The following is a 22863-nucleotide window of genomic DNA, read 5'->3' on the forward strand; positions in this document are numbered from 1 at the left end:
AGCTCTGCCTTCCCACAACACTTCACTCTGGAATACTTACCCACATTGCTTTACTCTAGCTGTCAAAAGGGAAGCTAGCAATGTGGAAGTTGCCAGTTTGACCGGTTTTCACTTTTGGTGACTTTTGCTTATCGACAGCATTAGTGTCGCCAAACCTTCCCACTGTAGACATAGCCTCAGTCACACCCTGTCTATCAGCAAGGATTACTGTAGACATAATACTTCATGGAAAAGCAGAACTGCTGCAGTACAATCTCCCTTGCCTGGTTACTCAAAGATGAGTGAGCAGCCTCAGCAGGCGATCTAAGGAACCTGCAAAGCTCTGATTCTGAGCAACTGGTGAACAGCCTTTCCCTTAAGTTAAAATAATAAGCATGTAAAAGAAGCACCTGAAAAATACTGTATGAATCTGATTAAATGCATCAAAGGGCATGGCACAGCACCAGGGAACAGTGTGTCCAAAGACAACTGCAAGGCTAGAGCAGGGGGTTCTCACAACTTCTGTACCTCATCTCTATATACCTTAATTCCTTTGATACTGGTACATTTGCATGATCATTTGTTTACTTAGAGAGGCCAAAATGAAAAGTAACATAGAAATAATGCTTCAGAGGAGTTAGTCTGTAACTGGAAAAACTTTAAAAACAACAACAAATAGTCTAGCAGCACCTTAAAGATTAACAAAACATGTAGATGGTATCATGAGCTTTCGTGGGCACAACCTTCTTCAGATGACTGGAGTATTAAAAGTCTAGATCCAAGAATAAATAAGGGAAGGAGGGGGGAGGAGGAGAAAGGAGGGAGAAAAAAATGAATTGATTGTTCAAGTTACAAGAAGCTGATAAGAACAATTTGCACCTCTATATGTACCCATTGTTTGTTTGGTTGGTTAAGTCATTAGGATATGAAAGGTAGTGTGAGAGCCAGCCAATGTCTTTATTCATTCCTCTCTGATAGGAATCAGACTTGTAAATGAAGTTAAGTTCAAGCCCTTTCCTGTGTATTTGGCTTGCAGAATTGGCCTGAAAAAACACGGCGACTTCGAGATCCATTAATGAGTACTGAGACATGTTAAAGTGTTCTCCAACAGGTTTCTGTGTGTTGCCTTTTCAGATATCTGATTTGTGTCCATTAATTCTTTCCCGTAGAGACTGTCCAGTTTGGCCAATATACATGTCAGTGGGACATTGCTGGCATTTGATGGCATAGATCACATTAATAGATGTGCAGTTAAATGAGCTCCCGATGTAGTGGCTGATGTGGTTGGGTCCAGTGATGAAATTGCTTGTGTAGATGTGTGGCAGAGTTGGCACCGGTGCTGACTGCAGGGGTGGAAATAATGTAGAATCATATGTATATGTTGTACCTCCAACAACCGACATTCTCTGGTCTAGCAAGACCATGGAAGCTCCTGGACCAGAAAACCCATGAGCTTAATGGCAGGAGGGCCAGCTGGGCCAGGTCAATAAGGTCAGCAGCCTGATTGAGAGAAGCACAAGATGGGGGACAGTGCCCTCTTGGTAGTCTCTAGCACCCCATGGCAGCATGAGACTGGGCTGGAATCCCCTGGCAGCATGGGACTGGAGTCTCCCGACAGCTTTCAGGAGCATGGAGCCAGGGCACCATGGCAGCCCCTGGGAGATTGGGCTGGAATCGAATCACATGGCAGCATTGGACCAGAGCCCCACAGCAGTCCACTGGAGTATGAGCCTGGGGTTGGGGCACCGCGACTGTCCCCTAGAGCATGGTGCCAGAGCCTGTGGCTCCCCTGCATGTGCAGGACTGGAGCTGGAGTCTCTGCTGCCCATGAAGCCAGTAGCACCTCGGCAGAGGGTGAGGCAGGATGCCTGCCGGAGAAGCCTGCCAGCAGCAGGCGTTGGGCTTGGGAGCCAGTGGTCGGAGACTTCCCCTGGTCTGACAAATTCTCTCATTTGGGACAGGTGAGGTCCCAATGGTGCTGGCCTAGACACGTCCAACTACAAATTCTACAAGTTCTCCTACATATGGTCTCTATAAGAGCCCTCCCCATGCATTTCAGGAACCATCAATAGCTGTTTGACAAAATAAACATATAATAGTTTACTAACAGGAATAAACTATTTTTTAAAGAAACTTTAAAAAACTTTAAAAAAACGGTTATGTAGACATAAATATTCCCTCTTTCATAATGTTTCTCTCATTATACAATGACATTTCATTCTTCCACACTCAAAATTCCTTTGGACTTTGGAGTCAAGCCTGCAGTTAAATGCTTCAGGATCATTCCTCTAATATTAGAGTCTAATAACTAAAGGCCAGATTTGGGCAGCTTTAGTCACACTAAGTAGCACCCTACTTCAGGAGTAGCCCTTTGAATCCATGTCGTAAGATACTACTCAATGTGAGTAAAGAGCAGTAGACGCAAGTTCACAGGAGAGATTTCCGAACATTACGTTTCATGGATTGAAGAGATGAAATGGGTTGTTGGGTACAATGGGATAAAAAGGGTCATTGACTCTTGCAGGCAAACAGGAAAGTGTACAGTCTGACATATGTTCCATCAAACACTCACATGGCCCCACATACATTCATGTTTGACATGAACACACTGACTGCACTAGTGACAGCTGTTTCAAAGAAGTGTGGCCAGAGGCAGGCAGTGACTTTTACATTCACAACTACTGAAGCTACTATTTCGGTTACCTGCTTGCCTTGCCTGATAGAAGCCACTTTGTAAATTCACCTCAGGCAAATAGGGAAAAATAAGTAATGCGCTCCTCTGAGAATCCCAGTCAGTTCAGCTCCTGCCACCTTTAGTTTAGCACTTTGGTGAACATACTCTTTTACAAGGCTGGCCATTTGTTCATGGCCTGAGGGCAATTTAGTTGTAGATGTTGTTGGTATGAAAAAAGGCTGTGTTGAGCAGAAATCTTCCCACATAGGGATCTGTAGGCCAACTTTAACAAAAGAAAAGGCAATACTTTTGAACCTAAGAACCCCACTACCTCAAGAATACCTCAAACAAAGTAAAAGAAGGTCAATGTGAACAGAAATCCAGAGCTTTTTATATGACTACTCTCAACAAAATCTTCAACCTTATTTTTCATGCCCGTCCACACACTTATAACTTGTCCAACACTGATCTGTGTAATATCTGAAAGACAATGGAACTGTTTGTGCAAAACAGCGCACCATATCCATGCATTTCTGTGATATTCACTATTCTCTGTTGCAGCATGCTTGCTTCAGGAAAACTAACACATTTAGTAATTAACAGAAGTTCATTAGGTTCAATGGATTCATTAATCTTTTTGAAAAATGCAACCTAAATACCAAATGAATCAGTATTCAGAAACCAAAGCTGTTTAAGATTTATAACCCTTTGGATTACATTTTTTCTATATAAGTAAGCCTAAAACAAAAACAAAAAAACAGCAAACATGTGGGCTTGGGACTTTTATGTGTAGGTTTATTTTGATCTAGAATTTTGGTTTGTCCATTATTCAGTTTGAGTCTAGGGCATTTGGCTTAAGGCTCACATATCAAACACAGTGAAAGTTCAGGGTTGTCTGGGTCTGAGGTTTTGGTGTGGGTCCCTCTCTTGCCACTAAAGCTAATTACAGGTGGAACAGGGAGCACAGCCTATTATTAAAGCTGTCTGAAACTTTTCAGTTGCTTCTAACTTTGTCAAATAGTTAACAAATACAGCTGCAGTACTCCATGTCAGGTATCTACCTCAGTCTGAATTTTTCAGTTGATTCTGGGAATGTGATTATTTTGTCTATTTTAAAAGCTGTGTGTCTTTACTTTGAAAGCTCTGTATTTGGCACTGGTGTGACCACTGCTGGACTACTGAGGGTAAATAGCCCACAACTCAAGAAGGATGCTGAGAAACTGGAGCAGGCTCAGAGAAGAGCCACAAGAATGCCTAAAAGGTGAGAAAACATGCCTTATAGAGAAGATACTCCACAGGGAAGGTATATAGAGACTAGGTAAATAGTTTGGGAAAGGAGGTGTTCATTAAAGGAACAGAATGGGAGGTGAGGGAGTGGGGACTCCTATGATTGGTACAGCAGGAAGCCACCCCCCTTTCTTACAGCTAATCTTAACTCTCCTGTGGAGCAGTAGACGGTATCCCAGCAATGGATTCGCTGGGGGACCAGGATGGAAAGAGAGTGGGAGCTGCTAGAAGTTCCCACATCATTATGAAATGCACAGGCCATAGAATTTAGTTAAGTTAATGCTTATTACGTCCACTGGCATGTAGGGCAGCAATGAACAGGGCTCGCCGAACCGCGGTGAGCCCCGCTCACCAGCCACACTGTCCGGCGATCTGCGCATGCACAGATTGTTCTGTGCATGGGCAGATCGCCCGAACCTGGCTCTTCTGGGTTGAAATCTACTCGCCACGAGCAAGTAGATTGCATTATTTGTCGAGCCCTGGCAATGAAGATTCTCCATTTTTGTTTATCTTTGGCCATTTTCTCCAGTGTGTCCCAGTTGTAGTTCATTCTCTTCATATCTGCCTCAACAGTATGCCGCCATGTTGTCTTTGGCCTCCCACGTTTCTGTCATCCTTCAGGCATCCAGTGAAGTGCTACCTTTACAATGGCATCTGCCTCCCTTCTCATCATATGCCCTATCCATAGAATTTACCCCCAAATTATTTCTAAAGCAGATCTTTTATCTGCCAGCTAGTTCCAGACATTTAATAATAACATTGTGGACTCATTAAATTCATGTTTAATGTCTCCTGTCCTCCTCTTGGTATAGTTGGACAATGGTTATCATGTGGAAAAGAGTGTTCTGCACTCATTGCAAAAAGGTAAACACTGAGAAGGGCTGAGTTATGTTTTTGCAAAATTTTCAAGTGCAACATTCATTTGTTAGTGATAATAGATTGTCAATATGGGAGGGTATGAAATTAGTTGAATATGGAAACAATAAAAAGTAAAAAATCCTAATGATACCACTTTCTTCTGTCCTCCCGAGTGCATGGTCTAACTGATCTTTTTTTGCCCCTTCACTATCATTGTGTGGCTGTTATTATAATTAAATACCAATTCTCGTGGCATGGAACAGAGGCAATGCCAACAATGCATTTATAGTTATGTGAGCTGTACTAAATGTGCAAAACAGAAAGTGCTTGAAGAAAGAGTAGCATCATCTTGACTTTAGTTTATGTTGTAATGTTCAAATGAAACAGCCTTACCAAACGTCAAACAAGAAGCGAATGGCAGGACTTGGGTGTCCTGAATCCCAATCCAGTATTCTCTCCACAGAGGTAGTCTGCCTGATACCAGTGACACGAATTATATTTAAAGGGCAAGAATAGTCAAGACCATTTTTATTTTCTCTCTCTTTCTAGTACATTTGCTTTCATCTAAACTCCCCAGCTGCACATGCATTTTCAAAATTGCAGACTGTAGAGCAGGGCTACTCAACACGCGGCCCACAGTGCAGTTTGGGTTTATGTGGGGTTCAACATGCAGTTCGCGAGTGGGAGCCAAAAAAAAAAGGAGTCAATATAATGGTCTTCTGTTGATATGCGTTTTAGTAGTTAAATTCCTGGTCTGTCATTGCTCATTAAAAGTGCTGTCCTATGGGTGGAAATTGGGCATGTAATACATTTTATTAATATCAGCAGAACTGACTGTGTGTTGTGTAGTTTTACCTTAATCTTTGCATTCATGCCCGATAGTGTGAAAAGCTATTTGCATATATTTCCATATATATTTGCATGTATGTGCAACCACACTTAAATTGCGGCCCTCAGCATGTGCTGTGAGTATCATTGTGCCCCGAGGGCTTCCAAAGTTGAGTAGCCCTGCTGTAGAGCATCTACTCAGCTGCTAATGATCGTAACATCCCAGGATGCTTTTCTTCTGAACCATGACATTAGTGGGAATTCCAGTTTTCTGTGTTCCCTAACCTCCCATTTATCAATAATTATTAATAAATTCTCTTCCATTTGTTAATTACTCAAATTTATTTCCTTTATTTTTCTTGTTTAAGAAGATTTAAAAGATGTTTTAACATTCTAAATGGTCTTGATTTCAGATATCGAAAAACAGCTAGGGAACCCAGATGAAAGGTTATAAGAAATAGATATGTTAGAAAATATACCGAATATATTTGAGGACAGGTATGGCACTGTAGTTGGTGGGTGGCAACAATTCAGACATAATGTTATCAAAGATGGCACCATGTCTTGAGCCTTATATTAGATTATATTACCGATTATGAGGTCAGATTGACAACATCTGCACCAAGAAGTACAGTTACAAGTTAGGGAAAGGATTTAGCTAAATATTAGTGCTAATGACTAAATATTTCTAATACAGCTTCAACAAATGGATTTTGTCTCAACATTTTAATGATTTGCAAAATAAATTGAGTTTTTTGTAAAGAAACTGGATCATCAATACAGTACAATCATTTTCGAACAGCTACAATTTACCCTCTTAAGAGATTACCTGCCTTGCCTTGTGGAAAACCAGTGTCCCAGATAAAATCATTTCAATTTGTAAACATGCTTTCTTAGAGTATTTCTCTGCATAGTCCCTCTGATTTCTTTACAGCTCTCATTTACTATTATTTTCTGTCATTGCTAAACTGTTAATTGACACCAAAGTAGTCCCTTTTATTGCTAAAATTAATCATAGCATAATTGGATTATAGGAACATTCACAAGATGTTGTCAGCGGTATGTTGTTTTTACACAGTAGGAAAGATGGTAGTGGGGACAAAATAAAATCACACTTGATTGATTTCAGAACTGTGGAAGTGCACAAAAATGTAGCTAAGCCTTGTCTAAAGTCTCTTTTACAGCACTGAACTAATACAGATTGAACCTCTCTGGTCCGGCACTCTTAGAACCTGACCGGTCCCAATTTGCTGTACCATAGGAGGTCAATGAAGGCCCTTCTTCTTCTTGTAACCAGTCTGGCTCCATTCTGGGCATCCAGACCACTAGGATTCCCTTGCTCAGATGAACTTTTCAGAATATAAAGTTCTATGACTCATCACACAGTTCCAAAAGGGAAAGTTATTTTAATTTTCCTGTGTGCAAGAATCCATATGTTGTCAGAAGTAGAGAAGAAAGCGGGCATGATGAAATTTATTATAAGCCTTTGAATTTATTTGTAACTTGCTGAGGAATGGATGCTTGGGTGACTGGCTATGTTGTGTTTGGGTTTACTTGCATGTAACAGCCCCACAGGGAGAAGAGGCCACAAAGAGAAGTTTCCCAGGTTTAAACAACCCTAAATATTGTCACAAGGACACTCATTAACATATGCACTTGTAAGCCAGCTGGCTTTCAGCTCAGTGGGTAGAGGTTCCTATACTCAGCTCCAGAGGTCTCAGGTTCAAATCTGCCTGGTGATGGTTATAAATGGGGGCTCATCTGGGATCTCAACTGGGTCTCAGAAGCTCAGGACATGCTTTCTCACCTCGGGGAAGTATGTAACCCACACATTTAGTGTGGTTACTGAGTACTGCAAGTGGCACCTAGACCACTGCAACAGTTAAGATCAAGAGAGCTCTACAGCATGGGCTGGGAGCCAGCTGTCTTTTAGTTCAGAGGGTAGAGGCTCCTATAGTCAGCTCCCGAGGTCCCAGATAAAATCTGCCTTGGCGGTGGTTACACACTGTTGAAAGAAATGTCCTAGGAAACCTAAGATTGCATTATATAATTTCTGGAAAATAATAGTTGTTATACTTCTGCTTATTAGGAATTTGCTATTAAAATGTGTGCATTATATTTCTGCTTTGAGCGTGTGAGGGGACAGTGAATGAAAGGTCTAGTCAGCACATAAGAATTCAAGTCAAGGAGGAAGCTTTGTAATTGAGGTTTTGCTTTTGGACATTAGATAATAATTTGATTTCAATATTAAGCTACATAAACAGATTCAAAATACAGATTCAACTTTGGTAAAATTTGTTAGTTTAGATTCATACACAAATGTACAGCTGCCTTCTTAGACTCCTTAAAAATTATGAGGATTCATTATTTCTAGATCCAATTTGAAGACGTACTGCCAATCTAATAATAAGACCAACTTTAGGTTTTATTTGTTTATTTTGATTTCATAGTCAATGTTTTAATTTGAGTTTCATTAGGCATTACCAGTTATATCAAAGTTCTGGTAATATGTTTTCTTGATTTTATTTTAGCTTAAGAATTTTAATAAAATTTGTAAACTAATATCCTGCATTACATCATATTTCTTGAGAGTCTGGGTTGGAAATACCCAATCTGCCCAAAAGTCTGACCACCTCCCCATTCGTATGATTTATCTGTATTATCATAGCATGAAGTGGCTCCTGTCATGGGCCACAACACTGTTGTGCTGGAGTCCCACAGTCAGAATACAATGTAAAACAGTGACACGACATTTTTGTCTCTTAGAAGGACACATTTTTCAACACAATTTCAAAATCTACCTTCTTTCTTTTTAAATATATTGAATTATTTTTCTGTTGGAAGAGGAACACAGCAGTCAGGCCAGGGAAAAAAAAGTCAAAAACTCCTCTCACAAATTACAGCATTAGACCCTGAACCTAAGTCCGCCTAGATACACGTCAGAGACAACTCAATTCCAGTTGTAGGCCATAATTCTATATCATATATAGATCAATGCTCTGTTCAATACTAGCCACATTTTCAGTCCATTGATGTTACTTATTGGTTCTATAGTTCCCATGTTGATTTTGTAAAGCCACATTGTTGCTGTTTTTCATCTCAGCCACAAACTCCAACACCTTTTACAAAATCACTGAGAGAAAAAAGACATTCCTGACATTTAAATAGTCCCACATATTAATGGAACCAGTTTCTTGGGACGTTAGGTTCTAAGGACAGCTAGTATAATGTTAAGAAGCCATCGCAATACCTGCAATGCCCAGCTTTCATCTCTGGATTTAACTGAAGCTGGCACTACTGCTCCATTACTTTGTATTCTAACTTCCTTTCAGACCTGGCTTTCTGTGTACATCTACCAACATCCAGACATTTTGGCAAGCAATTACCACTAACACTGGCCTCACTGTGTAAGAAATACGGTGTTAATTACAGCTATTCTGAGAGATACTACTCACAAAGAAAACTACTTATATTATAACAAAAAAAAAAAAAGACCGTGGTTTACCAAGAATATTTCCCTCCCTCAAAAAGCAATTTGATATTGTTTATATCTCAGGCTAGGTCCACGCTACAGAGTTTTTGTGCAAAAACAACCATTTTTGCACAAAAACTCGCGGAGCGTCCACACCTCAAGCGTGCTTTTGCACAAGTAAAACGAAGGAACAGAGGGTTTTTTCCTGTGTACCTATTTCTCCTTCTATGAGGAATAATTCTGTTTTCTGCAAGAGCTCTTTTGCAAAAAGGTGTGTGTGGATGGGGAACAGGGTTTTTTGTGCAAAAAGAGGCAATCAAAAAAAGCACAGGTGCCCTGGTGGCCATTCTGTAAATAACAATCAGAGTTTCCTTTCAAGAGAGCATCCATGAAGTCTGGATGCTCTCTTGCGCAAAAGCGCATCACTTTTTCGATGAGGTTTTGCAATGTGGATGCTCTCTTGCACAAGAAGCCTGTAGTGTAGACATAGCCTCAGTTTACTTATTCCCATCAAGAGACTGTAAATCTTGAAATAAAATCTCTTTTATGAAGTTAAATAAATTGTGCGACTAGGGCAGCATTTGACATCTTTTGTGTAGAATTATATGCATACTTAGACAGAGCTTGGACTTCCACTAGCAATTTTTCCTAGTTCCTTCTTCAAATGCATGGTCAGCCTGCTGTAGGAGTTCAACTGCGGATGAGGACATCTCATTCAGTGATAATTTTTCTTGAAAACAAAGTTGTTTATTTTGTCTTTTTAAATTTTTTCTGAGTACTTTATACTTCCAGCTTTCCAGTCTCCGCTGGTAAATGAGAGTACTGTCGATGTGTTTGTTCAAGTTCAAGTAGTTCAGGGCATGTATCCTATGAGTTTCTATCTTTCTGGTCTACTACTCAGTCCACAAGAAATAAATGCAATGTTATGAGCAAGTAGTGAGAGAGGATTCAGCATCATGATGCTTCCACTTGGCTCTGACAAAGGCAGGGACAAGGACAATGAATAGCCAGTATTACCACTAGTACTAAAGACCTGCAAGTCTTCTGCAGTTTGAAAACACAGGACCAAAGGCTCTTTGCATCCTTTCCCCACCCCAAAACCTTCCTTCGCCCTCTCCCATTCTACACAAGGGAAAATATAAGCAAACAAAAGCATACAAATTTGGGTTTGCTCTTTAAAAATGAACACATATGTTCTAAATATAAAGCAAAACTCCACAAAGAGCATTGGTATGAAATCCTGGTATAAACTCTCAGAACAAATATGCATTTCTATCTTTGGTCCCTCATTTTTAGCAGAGGTTTTAAAATAATGTAATTGCATACTAAATTGCCATTTACAACGCATATAAAAGATGGTCAGTTACTTAACAAATGTTATTGCCTGTTTAAAACAAAACAAGAAAATGTAGATTTTAGTCAGTAATGCTCATTTAAAAGCATGCAAAGTATAACATTATGTCGTATTTGGCCTTTATCCAGCAAAACATTAATGTCTTCAGTGAAGATTCTTAGGCACTTAAAGTAATCCTTGTTATGCAAGGCTTTTTGTTAGACTGGAGCCTTACTCAAACGAGTAAAAAGTTACTTGATTCATCCCAATTATACAGGAATTCTATACCCATGGAGAACTGAAAGGTCAGATTCATGTATCACCAACAAAGCACTTTGTACTTCTACGTTTTTTGAAAAACATTCTTTCTTTCTTTCTTTCTTTCTTTCTTTCTTTCTTTCTTTCTTTCTTTCTATCTATCTATCTATCTATCTATCTATCTATCTATCTATCTATCTATCTATCTATCAAAAATCATCCAGCAACTTTGTAGACATTTCTCTTGCTTTCAAAAATTCTGAGTACAGCTGGTCCCCGAGTTGCGAACGGTCGACTTAAGACCGTTTGCATTTATGACCAAAGCTGTCGTAAATGGCGGACCCCGAATTATGAATGCAGTCCAGGCTACAAACAGTGCGGGTCGCATGTAACTCTTATGAACAAACCAAGTTACGACCAATTGCTTGGTCCGTAACTGGTTCATAAGTTGGGGAGAGGCTGTACTTTTTTTTTTTTTTTTTTTTTTTTTTACAGTGGGACAACTCATTGTAATAAGTTCTATTGTTGCCAGTAAATATTCAGAGGATCAGGTCCTTAGCATAGAAATAAAATGTTTATCTATAACTTTCCATGTAAGCAGTGTTCCCTCTAAGCTGCTGGGCAGCACAGCTTCACAGGTGATTAATCAGCCCCACCAGTCAGAGGCTGAGGGTTCCACCCATAGAGTTGACTGGCTGGGGGAGGCTGATTAATCATGTGTGAAGCTGTGCTGCAGGACAGCTTAGAGGGAACACTGCATGTAAGTACAATGAAATGCCATTCTTAATTAGTCGAGGTGCTCGTATATTATGCCAATGGGAGATAAACAAGTACATAGATATCTAAAAGGTATTTTGAGGCACTGCAAACCATAGGCCATCTAACATTATATGCAGATGTGTGGAATACATATATGTTCACATAGTGAGTTAAAGTTAGAAGCAATTTAATAGTCTTAGGGCCAAAATACACCCTCAGAAACAAATGTATGGGAAATCAACAGTAATAGTCACACACCACTGTCAGCAAAATGTGGGCCCTCAATATTAACTCCTTTTCGGTTTCCCATTGGGTTATATGTGCTTGATGTCACTTAATCACAGCTTCCCCCCCCCCCTTTTAACTATGACTCTGTAGAGCAATCAGTTTTCACTATATTCTGTTTCCTTGGGGAGCTTAAACTCTACTCTGTGTGCTCTCTTTTAATAGAAATACATCCCCAGAGAAACTTGGAAACCTGCAGTTAAATAGAAAGCATAATACACATGAACCTTTGTCTCTGTGCCTGAAAGGTATATGCTGCAAGCAATATAAATACAATATATATTGTAAAGTAATGGAAAAGTGCCTCCTTAACTTTTCTTTATATTTCCATAGAGTCAGGATTCCTTAGACTAAAAGAAAAAATCCAAATACTTTAATAAATTAATGGCAACTGATAAAAATATGATACTTAGTTACAAATATATAATTATGATAAACTGACTTATTTATCATGCAAATTGTTTTCTTCAAAAAGTATTTAAAAAATAGATGACAAAAACAAAATTATGAATATACACCTGAGCTGAGACCGCTTACTGAGCGTATGTGTTACAGTATGGTAATTAAACATCCACCATACATTATGAAGAGGTATTAAAACATATTGGCAAACAGAGAAAATGAGAATTTGCATCCCCCATTATTAAAATATAGAAAGATCTTCTGTTATACACATGCTGGGTTTCCACTGGCTTCAATGCAAGTTATATGCACATGTACAAAGCCAGAATGAGACTGTTTTGAATATATATTAAATATTTAAAATGCAAAATTCTATTAATGTAAAAACACTACACAACAATTGGAAAGTGAAGAAACAAGGGCATAACCTAGCTGAAAGTACAGACATACACACACACCCACTGTAATTGCCAGTCAACCTTTCAGGGTATGTCCACAAGGCTTGCTATCCTAGGGTATGTCTACACTACCCCGCTAGTGCGAACTAGCGGGGTAATGTATGCATACCGAATGTGCAAATGAAGCCCGGGATTTGAATTTCCCGGGCTTTATTTGCATAAGCCGGCCGGCGCCATTTTTAAATGCCGGCTTGTTCGAACCCCGTGCCGCGCGGCTACACGCGGCACGGGCTAGATAGTTTGGACTAGCAAGCCATTCCGAACTATCTGTACGCCTCGTGGAACTACAGATAGTTCAGAATGGCTTGCTAGTCCGAACTATCTAGCCCGTGCCGCGTGTAGCCGCGCGGCATGGGGTTCGAACAAGCCGGCATTTAAAAATGGCGCCGGCCGGCTTATGCAGATAAAGCCCGGGAAATTCAAATCCCGGGCTTCATTTGCATGTTCGGTATGCATACATTACCCCGCTAGTTCGCACTAGCGGGGTAGTGTAGACATACCCTCAGAGAGTTTCTGTGTCATGCCTGATTTACAGTAGTGCTATTATGTATATGGCCCAAACTGATTTTATTGACATTAAGTGCCAACAAAAAAACCCGGTGCCAGTTACAGTAAAATAATACAACACACCATGTATGAAATCATTACTATTTTTTGACATAACCTAAGAAATTATAAGGATGTAAAATGTGACATATGCTCAGAATGAGGCGTGATGACTCACATTGATCAGGCTGACAGACATTCTGGCTGAAATGTGCATGTTCTGGTCCAGTTAGGAGTCTGTTCGTGTTCCCAGCTTTTAACAATTTCCCTCATAAATACTGTAAGATTCAGTGTACTAAGTAGGAATGGGGAAGAGAGAACCACACCTCCTCCTTCCTATAACTCTGCATACATCCTTCACAGCAAAATCCCCCTCCTCCCTCTTCCATCTCCATTGGAATTTATTGTGTGAGTTAATGTAGTGTGTTGTGAAATAAGAAATATGTTCATACACATATGTTACTTGTATAATATACCGTATATACTTGTTCATAAGCCGATTACTTTGGTAAAAAAATGATGCATCAAAGAGCAGGGGTCAGTTTATCAATGGGTCTGCATTGTCATTGTAAATCCAAAGTTAGCAAACTTCAGTTCCCAGCTCATCAGAATACGCCACTAGCGCATCGGGATATTTTGTGTACTTGGAGTGTCTGCTGGCATGGAGCTCCTCAGCTCCCAGTGGCTTATCCTGATGGACTGGGTACTGAAATTTGCGAACTCTGCTATATTTTAAAAGTTGGAGTCACAAGAAGCACGCAAAAATGTAGTAGATTTATTTTATAACTCTGTTATAATAACTGAAGAACTATGTATTCACATACCTTCAAAATTATAGTTCATGTTTTAAAATCTCTTATCATTCTAATGCACCTATTTAAAAAGTCTTAAAATCCTTCAAGGTATGAATCAGTCTCCAACTCTAAACAGTTGATTAAACTCAGATGCAGTTATAGCTGCTCCTGCATTGTCATTGTAGATGTCAGCAATATCATTCTAAGATCACATTCCTTATCACTAGCCTACATTGTGTCATGAGCAAATATAGTATTGACTTCTGAACAACCAAACACATTGCTGATACAGCATTTCCAAAATGGTTTTTCTATCATTTCCAAGGGAATGTACTCCCATGCATCCTTGACTCACTGGGCAACCAGATTTATTTCAGGCCTCATAAAATTCCCACCTTTTGTCAACTTCACCATGCCAGACCACTTTTATATAGCCTATCTTTAGAGGATAAACTTAAAAAACAACAAATACTCTGGTAGCACTTTATAGACTAACAAAACATGTAGATGGTATCATGAGCTTTCATGGCACAGCCCACTTCTTCAGATGACCAGAGTTTCGAGTTTAGGATGTGCAAACCCAATATAAATAGGGAAGAATGGAGAGGGGGGAAGGAAAAAAAAGGAAGGGGGCGGGAAACAAGGAGCAGAGGATATGAAGATATCAAAGGGAAAAACAAGTAGGCAGAACTGGTAGCCTATAAGCACCTAAAGATTGGATATTTAAAAGAAGCAGATAAGGATCATAGGATAGCATTAGATTGGAAGGGTACTAACGCAAGAATTTACACAGGATTTTAGAGGGTTTGTTCAGACATCAAGTGGTTGTAGGACAGAAGTTGTGAGGTATTACAGCCAAAGTAGTTTTTTTTTTGGGGGGGGGAGGCATGTTTTACCTCATCTGTCTTATGTGACCTAAACATGTCCCAAATAAGCATTGAAGCTTTCTTGAGAAGTGTTCCTGGTCCCTTATTCCACACTGTTTGCAGTAATTCATAGTCCCATTTTCATCCATCCATCACTTTTCCAGTGCACGTTAGGATGACTGTGACGGGGTGAGTCAACCCTGCCACTATCCCCAACAAGGGGGCTGGGGCGCTGTGGGAGGGCACACGAACGCGGCCCTGGTGGAGGCGAGGAAGGCGCCACCAGACGCTCACGGGGAAGAGGCAGGCCGGCATAGGGCAAGGGGCAGAAATACGGCGGGCGGAAGTGGCTGGGGCATTTCAGCAGTACCCGGGACCGGCCGCAAGGGATGACATCACCGGTGCAACGGGCGCCAGGGGAAGGAAGTCACCTGCTGAGAGGGAGGGAGACGAGGGGGATAAAAATGGGACAGGGGAGGCGCAAGAGGAGGCAGGTGAACGCGGAGTAAGTACAGAGTCCAGGGGAATGGAGGAGGAATAAGGGTTTCTCCGAGGAAGGGGGGATCCCGGTGGCAGGGTTGAATGTTGGCCCAGAGTAGGGTCATGGAGCCCGAGAGTGGGGGCTTTTAGGGGTACGCCCCTGCCTACTATCACTGGGAACGCAGTTCTCAGTGTCAGGGCCCTGGGCCGGGGTCTGCGAGAGTGGGTGGGCCTGGACCCCCCTCTCTGCCACCGGCAGGCATTTGTAACGCAATTTAAGAAGGCAAAGACCTGCTCCTTGTGGGCCTCACAATTGACACAGGGATAGGGTGCGCCCGGCACGCTAGACACCATAAACTAATGGGGTGTGGGACCTGAATAAATCGGACATGTAACAATGACACCTATAGGAAATTTCATGTTTTTAGGCAAGATTTTTCTTTTCAAAATAATAACAAGGGGGAGCTCTGATCCATGAACCAAATATGATAAAACCACTGTAAAACAGATTTTTTCATGGCCAGTGGTTTTAATTAAAACTGTTTTTTCACCAACACCAGTTATCATTCTGTTGCTCAGGAAATGAAATGTCTTTAGGGTTTTATCCATATTTCCTATTTGTGACAGATCAAATACATAGTCCTTTCGATGTTTTATAATAAACCGTTCAAAATATTCAATTTTTTCTTCCAGGTCTCTCGGCAGCTTTTGAGCTATCTTTGTTCACTAACGAAGACAGAGACTATGAGTACACCAACCCACTGATGTGACAAACATTGATGACTTTACTGACTTGTACTTGTTGTCTTTCAACATTTGCAGAGCATGCAGACAAATTCCAGTTTTAGTGGCAAAATACCCATTTGTTAATGACAATCCACAACCCAATCATTGAGATCTTTCCCCAAGCCAGCAAATGAAGTGTACCTTGTTGGACATTTTTTCTTGCTTCTGGCATGTCTTTTAGTGTTGTTTTATTTTTTCACAGTTCTTTTACCTGTTTCTCATTGATACGGAATTCATGACCAGCAGTACAACTATTGTTTGTTTTAAGTATGACCGCTGCATCATAAGCAGACCGTTTCATTTTCTTTTCATTTCTCTTGAAATGGTAGTATGAAAATCTTAGAAAACAATTTAGTTATAGGACTAGTTTAGTTGTAGGACTTTATAGAGGAATGTCACCTACTTTATCACTTTCAAATTATAATTGTACTTTGTTTATTTTAAAACCGTCCTATAGATTGGCATGTCTCTAGTGATAACAGGCTATTTAAATTTTATTGCATATTTCTTCGATTCTGCACATTATATTTTCAGATTGGCAAGAACTTAGGAGGTCCAGTGGTCAACATGAATGAAGAAGTCAAATTACACGGTTGCAGACTGACACCAGTGCCATAGTACCATCATTCCTTGTATTCTTTTGACTGACTACTCTAGCATTTTGTGAAACAGATGGGTCAAATTTCCTGCAGATACAATTTAAATAAAAATAAAACTTTAGCACAATTTTTTTAAAGAAATGGGTCCAGAACTGACATTCCATCATTGGTGATCTACATTAGGGGTCAGCAAACTGGGAGGTTTGTTTACCTGGAACATCTGCAGGCATGGAGCCCCGCAACTCCCAGTGGCTGAGATTTGCCATTCCTGGCCAATGGGAGCTGTGGGAAGCACTATGGGGTAAGGGACATGCTGGCTCCCAGTTCCTGCCACTCCTGTTGTCCAGGAACAGCAAATTACAGATAGTGGAAGCTGCAGGGCTCCATACCTGCAGATGCTCCAGATAAACAAAATGTTCCCATGCACCAGCTGCTTCACCGGACAAGACAGGAACCAAAAATTGCCAACCTCCAAAATATAGGCTTGGTTTAAGAAAGAGTTGTAGCATTTTTCCTTTTTTTTACCTATTAATCTTAGAGTGCTGGCTTATAAATGAATAGGCTAGTGAATGAATATATACAGTGTATGTTAGAATATATATGTAAGGCATAACAAGTTTGTATTAGGTCATGCTAATATATTCGGAATGATAGTTATATATCAGCTGAAATAAATTGTTCCATTTCTTTATTATATTTGATACTAGAAGACTTACCAGACGTCACTCTGGTCCTTTAGGGCAGGGGGCTGGTGGTATCAGGGCAGGGCCTTGAGAATGGGGGGCAGTGCTGGAGTCTGAGGGCATGGTAGGTACAGGAGTCACGGTGGCAGATAGAAGAAGGGCTCGGGGAAGAAGGTTTGGAAAGTATGTGGGGGTGCGAGAGTATGGAGGCGCTCAGGGTGGAGGGGTCCCATCTAGCAGGGTTTTCTTCCACCACTCCCCCCCACCTGGCCAGCAGTCCTCCCAACTGGCAGGGGCCTTTTCTCTCCCCCCAGCCAGCAGGGCTTTTCCCAGTCTCCCCAGTCAGCCGGGTCCTACTCTCACCCCTGCCCAGCATTGCTTTCACCCTCCCCACTTCCTCTCTGGAACTGCGGCCAAGGTGGTGTGTGGGGGGAGGGTTTGGGGCAGAGAGCTACTTATCCAGTGTAAGCTCTAACCATTGTTGAACAAGCAGACTCACAGACAGATACACTCTAAAATACATATATAGAAAAAACGTATAAGCATCAGCTTTACCTCGTTCAATGTGCTCTCTTAGCTACACACTCTGTGAAGCGTGAACTGCATGGTTTGAGATGAAGCAGTTACTGTAACCTGCTGTTCATAGTACAAATGCTCAAATGTTATATCCCCTATGAAGTCTGCCAACATTATTCTATTTTGAATGTTTTTCAGTGTCTTCCCTTTGCAGGCCACCATCTTCAGAGTGAGCCTGTGTGAGCCATAGAAAATACTATTTAAATTACAAAGGACCAAACACTAATTTGGGGATGCGTTAAAGGAACAGCTACAATGTACTCTGAGAATTCATATTATCAACACAGTGCATTCATAATTCTTATAATAGCACTTTGTACATCAGCATCACTTTTCAGCTATGGATTTAAAAGCACTAGCCAACATTAACTGCTTGAACTTCAAAGCACTCCTGTGAGATAATTACATATATAATATCATTTCATTCTCTGGTGAATGAAGCCACCTACAATGTCAAATATGGAAGATGTTTAACAATACACAGCACACTACACAACAATTGGGAAGTGAAGAAGCAATGCCATATCCCAGCTGAAAGTACAAGTGCAATTCAAGGAGGCAAAATAAATTACTTGTGTTAGAATGTGGCCTGGACACCTAGGTCAATACTCCTATTATTTGTCATAGAGCTATTAAATCTATAGTGGCCGAAGTTGTCTGGTTATATTTCACGTATGAAAGTCAAGAAGAAATGGTTCCCTTCTGTTTTGTTTTGTTTTTTAAATTGCACTTTAAAGGATTGACAGTGAGAATTCTAAAGATTTTAGTAATAAAAAAGCACTATTTGAACATTCTTTATAATAACAAGAACACAAAAAATATTTTTTTAAAAAACAAACTCTTCCAAAAATTGGAGTATTAAAAAGAAATCCTGAAAAATATTTATGGATTGCAGCTGTATCACCTGCCTCAGTAGCACCTCACATTTGATCACTTTATACATCCTTCTATATAATTAGAGTGAGAGGAGGATAAAAATTTAGTACTAACAAAAATAGGGTGAGGGTTAGAATTAGAAATCAAAGATCATGACTTGGAGCCAAATTCAGTAAAACTTAGGCTCATGCCTAAATTTAAACATGTGGAAATGTTCATAGAGTCCTGTTAGGAATGTTCAGATGATTACATTCAGGCACAAATGCCTTGATGAAATGGGATCCCAGTGGGGTGTCTGCCACCTCTCTGTGGCAATTTATTGCCACAAAACTTTCATCACTGCAGGCAAAGATTATAAAATATGTATTATTCATAACATCAAAATATTTCCATTAATATACCATGCTGATGCTAATTTTAGGAGGCATTTTGGAGCAAACCAGAATAAAGGACACACCTATGTCATATTTCTTTTCTCCACTAGATTTAGCAGAATCTTACTCAGAATATCAGTCAAAACAGTGTGATTAACTCGTAACCTGAATTTAAAAAGTGTTCTTGAGATTAGAGGACATGTAGTTTATAGCTTCTTTTAACCATTAAAAACCTGGTTTCAAACAGAACAGAAATAAGATAAAATAGTTTGAAGATCTCTGTCTGCTGACCACTGATCTCCTCTGAAGTTAGCACAAAAGGCAAGCCCTTTTTACAAGAAGTCTGGGACCAAAGTCAAAAGACAAATTAGAAATATATTGGCAGTAAGAAGACTGATAGAAATACCAATTTCAGTGCACTTTACTGTAGGAAATGCTAATATTTATGGTCAGAAAAAATCCACTAAACTCACTAATATAACCTCTGAGCCTTTTTAAGCATACAATTGATTTTCTAAGAGGCAATACATAGAAATTTTGGCTTGAAAAGATCATCACATAAACCAGTCAAAATTGCCAGTCATAGAACATAGTTCCCTCAAACTGAAGTCTACTGGCTTCATTTCTTCCATAATATACATCAGATTGGTTCTTTCTTATTAACCTCATTGCGTGAACAGATTCCTGTTGTAGTCTTGGTCTTCACAATATTCTTTAGCAAAGAGTTCGAAAGGATTACGGAGTGTTTTGTGAAGAAATACTTCCTTTGGTTTCTTTTCAACCTGCTGTCTATTAATTTCATATGGTTATGAGGAATAAATAACAGTTCCTTATTCATTTTCTTCACACCAGTCATAGTTTTTAAAGAATTACAGATTCATGTAAGAAACCTCAAGAGGTCATCAAGTCCAATCCCCTGCACTCATTGCAGGACCAAGCACAATCCAGACTAGTGGTCTCCAAGATACTTAAGCACAAGTTGGCTACAACGTATTAATCCTCCGTATATGAACATTTTCCGTTAGTGTTTCTTGAAAGAATCTGACCTAGTTTTAACCATAGAAATGGCCATGAAAATATTTTATTTTGTACCTCTTCTGCCAATATATAACTTTACTTTGTTTAGCAATTAACCTCGGATTAGAGAAATACAGGCACCCTGACCTTTTTAAGTCAATGTACTGACCTGTTTGCATAATTCCCACATAATCATATTTTGTTTCCATTCAAGCATTTGGCTGTTTCTGAGAGAAACCTTTTCCTAGCTGTCTAAGATCCAAAGGAGGTGAAATCATAAGAATAAAAGGTTGCAGAGTTAACATAGATCTGCACTTCCTCTAAACCAGTGGTCTCCAAGGCTACATCTACACTGCAGTGCTATTCTGTCTTTTGAGTGCGCCCGTTATTTCAAAATATATAGGGCTCGCTATTCTGATGTCCCTGTAAACCTCATTCCATGACATTTCAGAATAGCGATTTATTTCAAAATAAATTTTGAAATAGGCTATTTTGAAATTGATTCGAAATAAGCTATACAATTTGATACAACTTCGAGATGCACTCCAAACTATTGAAGAAGATCTCTTTTTAAATTTAAGTGCAATCCAGGATCTATCTCAACCCCAAATATGCTTGTTCTACACCTTCCCCGCTCTTTCTCTATGTCCCTGCTCTGCTCACTCCATGCCCCCTCCATCTCCCATTATCATTCTTTTTCACGAGGCTGGGGCAAGGGGGCTGGGTGCAGGCTGAGGCAGGGAATCAAGCTGTGGGCTTCAGCTGGGCACGTCTTACCTCAGATGGTTCCCATGTAGTGAGGCTAAGGCAGGCTCACCTTGACCCCGGCTCTGCACCAGTCCTGAAAGCGGTCCTTATATCTAGCAGTGGCTTTGGGGTGAGTGATGGGTAAATGGCTCTGTACGTTGTCCCATCTGCAGGCACACCCCCCACACTCCATTGGCCATCATTCCCCATTCCCAGCCAATGGGACCTGTGGAAATGGGACCTGTTAGCAAGGGCAGCATCTGGAGATCCACTGCTATGCCTCCCCTAGGGGCCACAAGGACATGACAGTCACCTCCAGGACCAGGGCAGGACCAGGGCAGGGGGGAGTCTGCCTTAGCCCACAGAGCTGCTGGATAGTTAGTGGCCGATCTCCCAATTTGGCAGCAGGAGGCTCCAGGAGATTGAGCCCGATTCCAGGAGATGCCCAGACAGTCTTCTACACATGGATGGAAAACAATTAGAGGGAAAGCTTTTTCTTATGGTCCAGCTCCCTTGTGACCCGAGTGGTCTCAAACAAGGGTGTTTGTTGGACCAGGGAAATCCAGCCAGCTGACTGGGCTCCACTCTGGGTCTACAGCCCTATTCCAGCCCACAGAGCTCCCTGCCCCAGGAACAGGGAACAAATGGCTTTTTTTCCCATTTCCCATCACTTTGTCTAGCAACAGGACTTAGCAAGAAAGTGAATGCTATTTTTCAGGAGCTCAAGATCTCTCTCTTTTCCTGCAGGATGATAGAGTGATGTCAGCAAGTCACTCTGTGTTCCACAGGAAATTTTTTTGTCCAGCTGCACCTCTGCCCACACCTCCCCCATCTCTGGCAGCCAGAGCGGGGGAGGGAAGAGACTGGAGATACCGGTGGATCCTCCCTGCTGTCCAGGGTGAGCAGCCCTGGGCCAGCCAGCCCCAGCAGTACCAAAGAGAAGTGCTCCTTCAGCAAGTGACAGTTCCAGGGCTGGGGCCGGCAGACTGGGATCAGCCCGCTTGCTCAGCGGCTTCATGAGCCAAGTGTTCAAGACCCTCTCCACCCCATCACACTACCGCACCGAGCCTGAGGTGGCACAGCCCTGCCCGCCCCATCCTGTTTGCCTCCGCCGGAGGCAGCCCGCAGTCTGGGCTGTTGCTTCCAGGCGTTGCCACTGCAAAGCTCTGAGCCAGATGTGCTGCCCGAGGTGGTGGAGTCAGGGCTGGAGCCGGTGGCCAGGCTCATCCCACTGCAGAGGGAGCATGCCCCAAGTCTTGCTGCATGGAAAAGACGCCCTCTCTCCTCCCCTGCGCAGTTGGAGCACTAGTGCTGGCTTCCCACTGTAGGGAGCGGGGGAGGGGGAGAGAAAGCCCTGACCCTCCCGGCATGGGGAAGAAGCGCTCCCCCTCCCTGGCTGGGGAAACAGCAGTGCACTGTCTGGAGCCTTTCCCTGCACTCCTATTGACCGGCCAGAATCTGGCTAAGGGGAGCAGTGGGAGACCGAGCCTGGTACCAGCACGGGGTCTGAAGACAAGAAGAATCATAGAATCATAGAACTGCAAGGGACTTTGAGAGGTCATTGAGTCCAGTTCCCTGACCTCACGGCAGGACCAAGCACTGTCTAGATCATCCCTGATAGATGTCTGTCTAACCTGCTCTGAAATATCTCCAGAGATGGAAATTCCACAACCCCCCTGGGCAATTTATTCCAGTGTTTAACCAATCTGACAGGCAGGCAGTTTTTCCTAATGTCCAACCTAAGCCTCCCTTGCTGCAGTTTAAGCCCATTGCTTCTTGTCCTATTATTAGATGCCAAAGAGAACAATTTTCTCCCTCCTTCTCTCAGGCTTCTCTTTTCTAAACTAAACAAGCCCAATTCTTTCAGTCTTCCCTCATAGGTCATGTTTTCTAGACCTTTCATAATTTTTGTTGCTTTTCTCTGGA

General features: G+C 41.3%; 1 protein-coding gene and 1 long non-coding RNA gene across 13 annotated transcripts in view; one reads left to right on the top strand and one right to left on the bottom strand.

The window, feature by feature from the left end:
• LOC106731746 (uncharacterized) overlaps positions 1–16471 on the top strand; it is a 193170-nt gene extending 176699 nt beyond the window's left edge. For all 3 annotated transcript variants that reach the window (XR_012906852.1, XR_012906851.1, XR_001368023.3), the window contains exons 2-3: positions 3795–3914; positions 15973–16471. This is a non-coding gene — a long non-coding RNA (uncharacterized LOC106731746). The remainder of the gene's footprint in view (positions 1–3794; positions 3915–15972) is intronic.
• Positions 1–22863, bottom strand: part of PCDH11X (protocadherin 11 X-linked) — a 1146051-nt gene that overhangs the window by 532157 nt on the left and 591031 nt on the right. The gene's annotated exons all lie outside the window — the stretch shown is intronic.

The sequence above is a fragment of the Pelodiscus sinensis genome, chromosome 13 (genome assembly GCF_049634645.1).
Source record: "Pelodiscus sinensis isolate JC-2024 chromosome 13, ASM4963464v1, whole genome shotgun sequence".
NCBI lineage: Eukaryota > Metazoa > Chordata > Testudines > Trionychidae > Pelodiscus > Pelodiscus sinensis.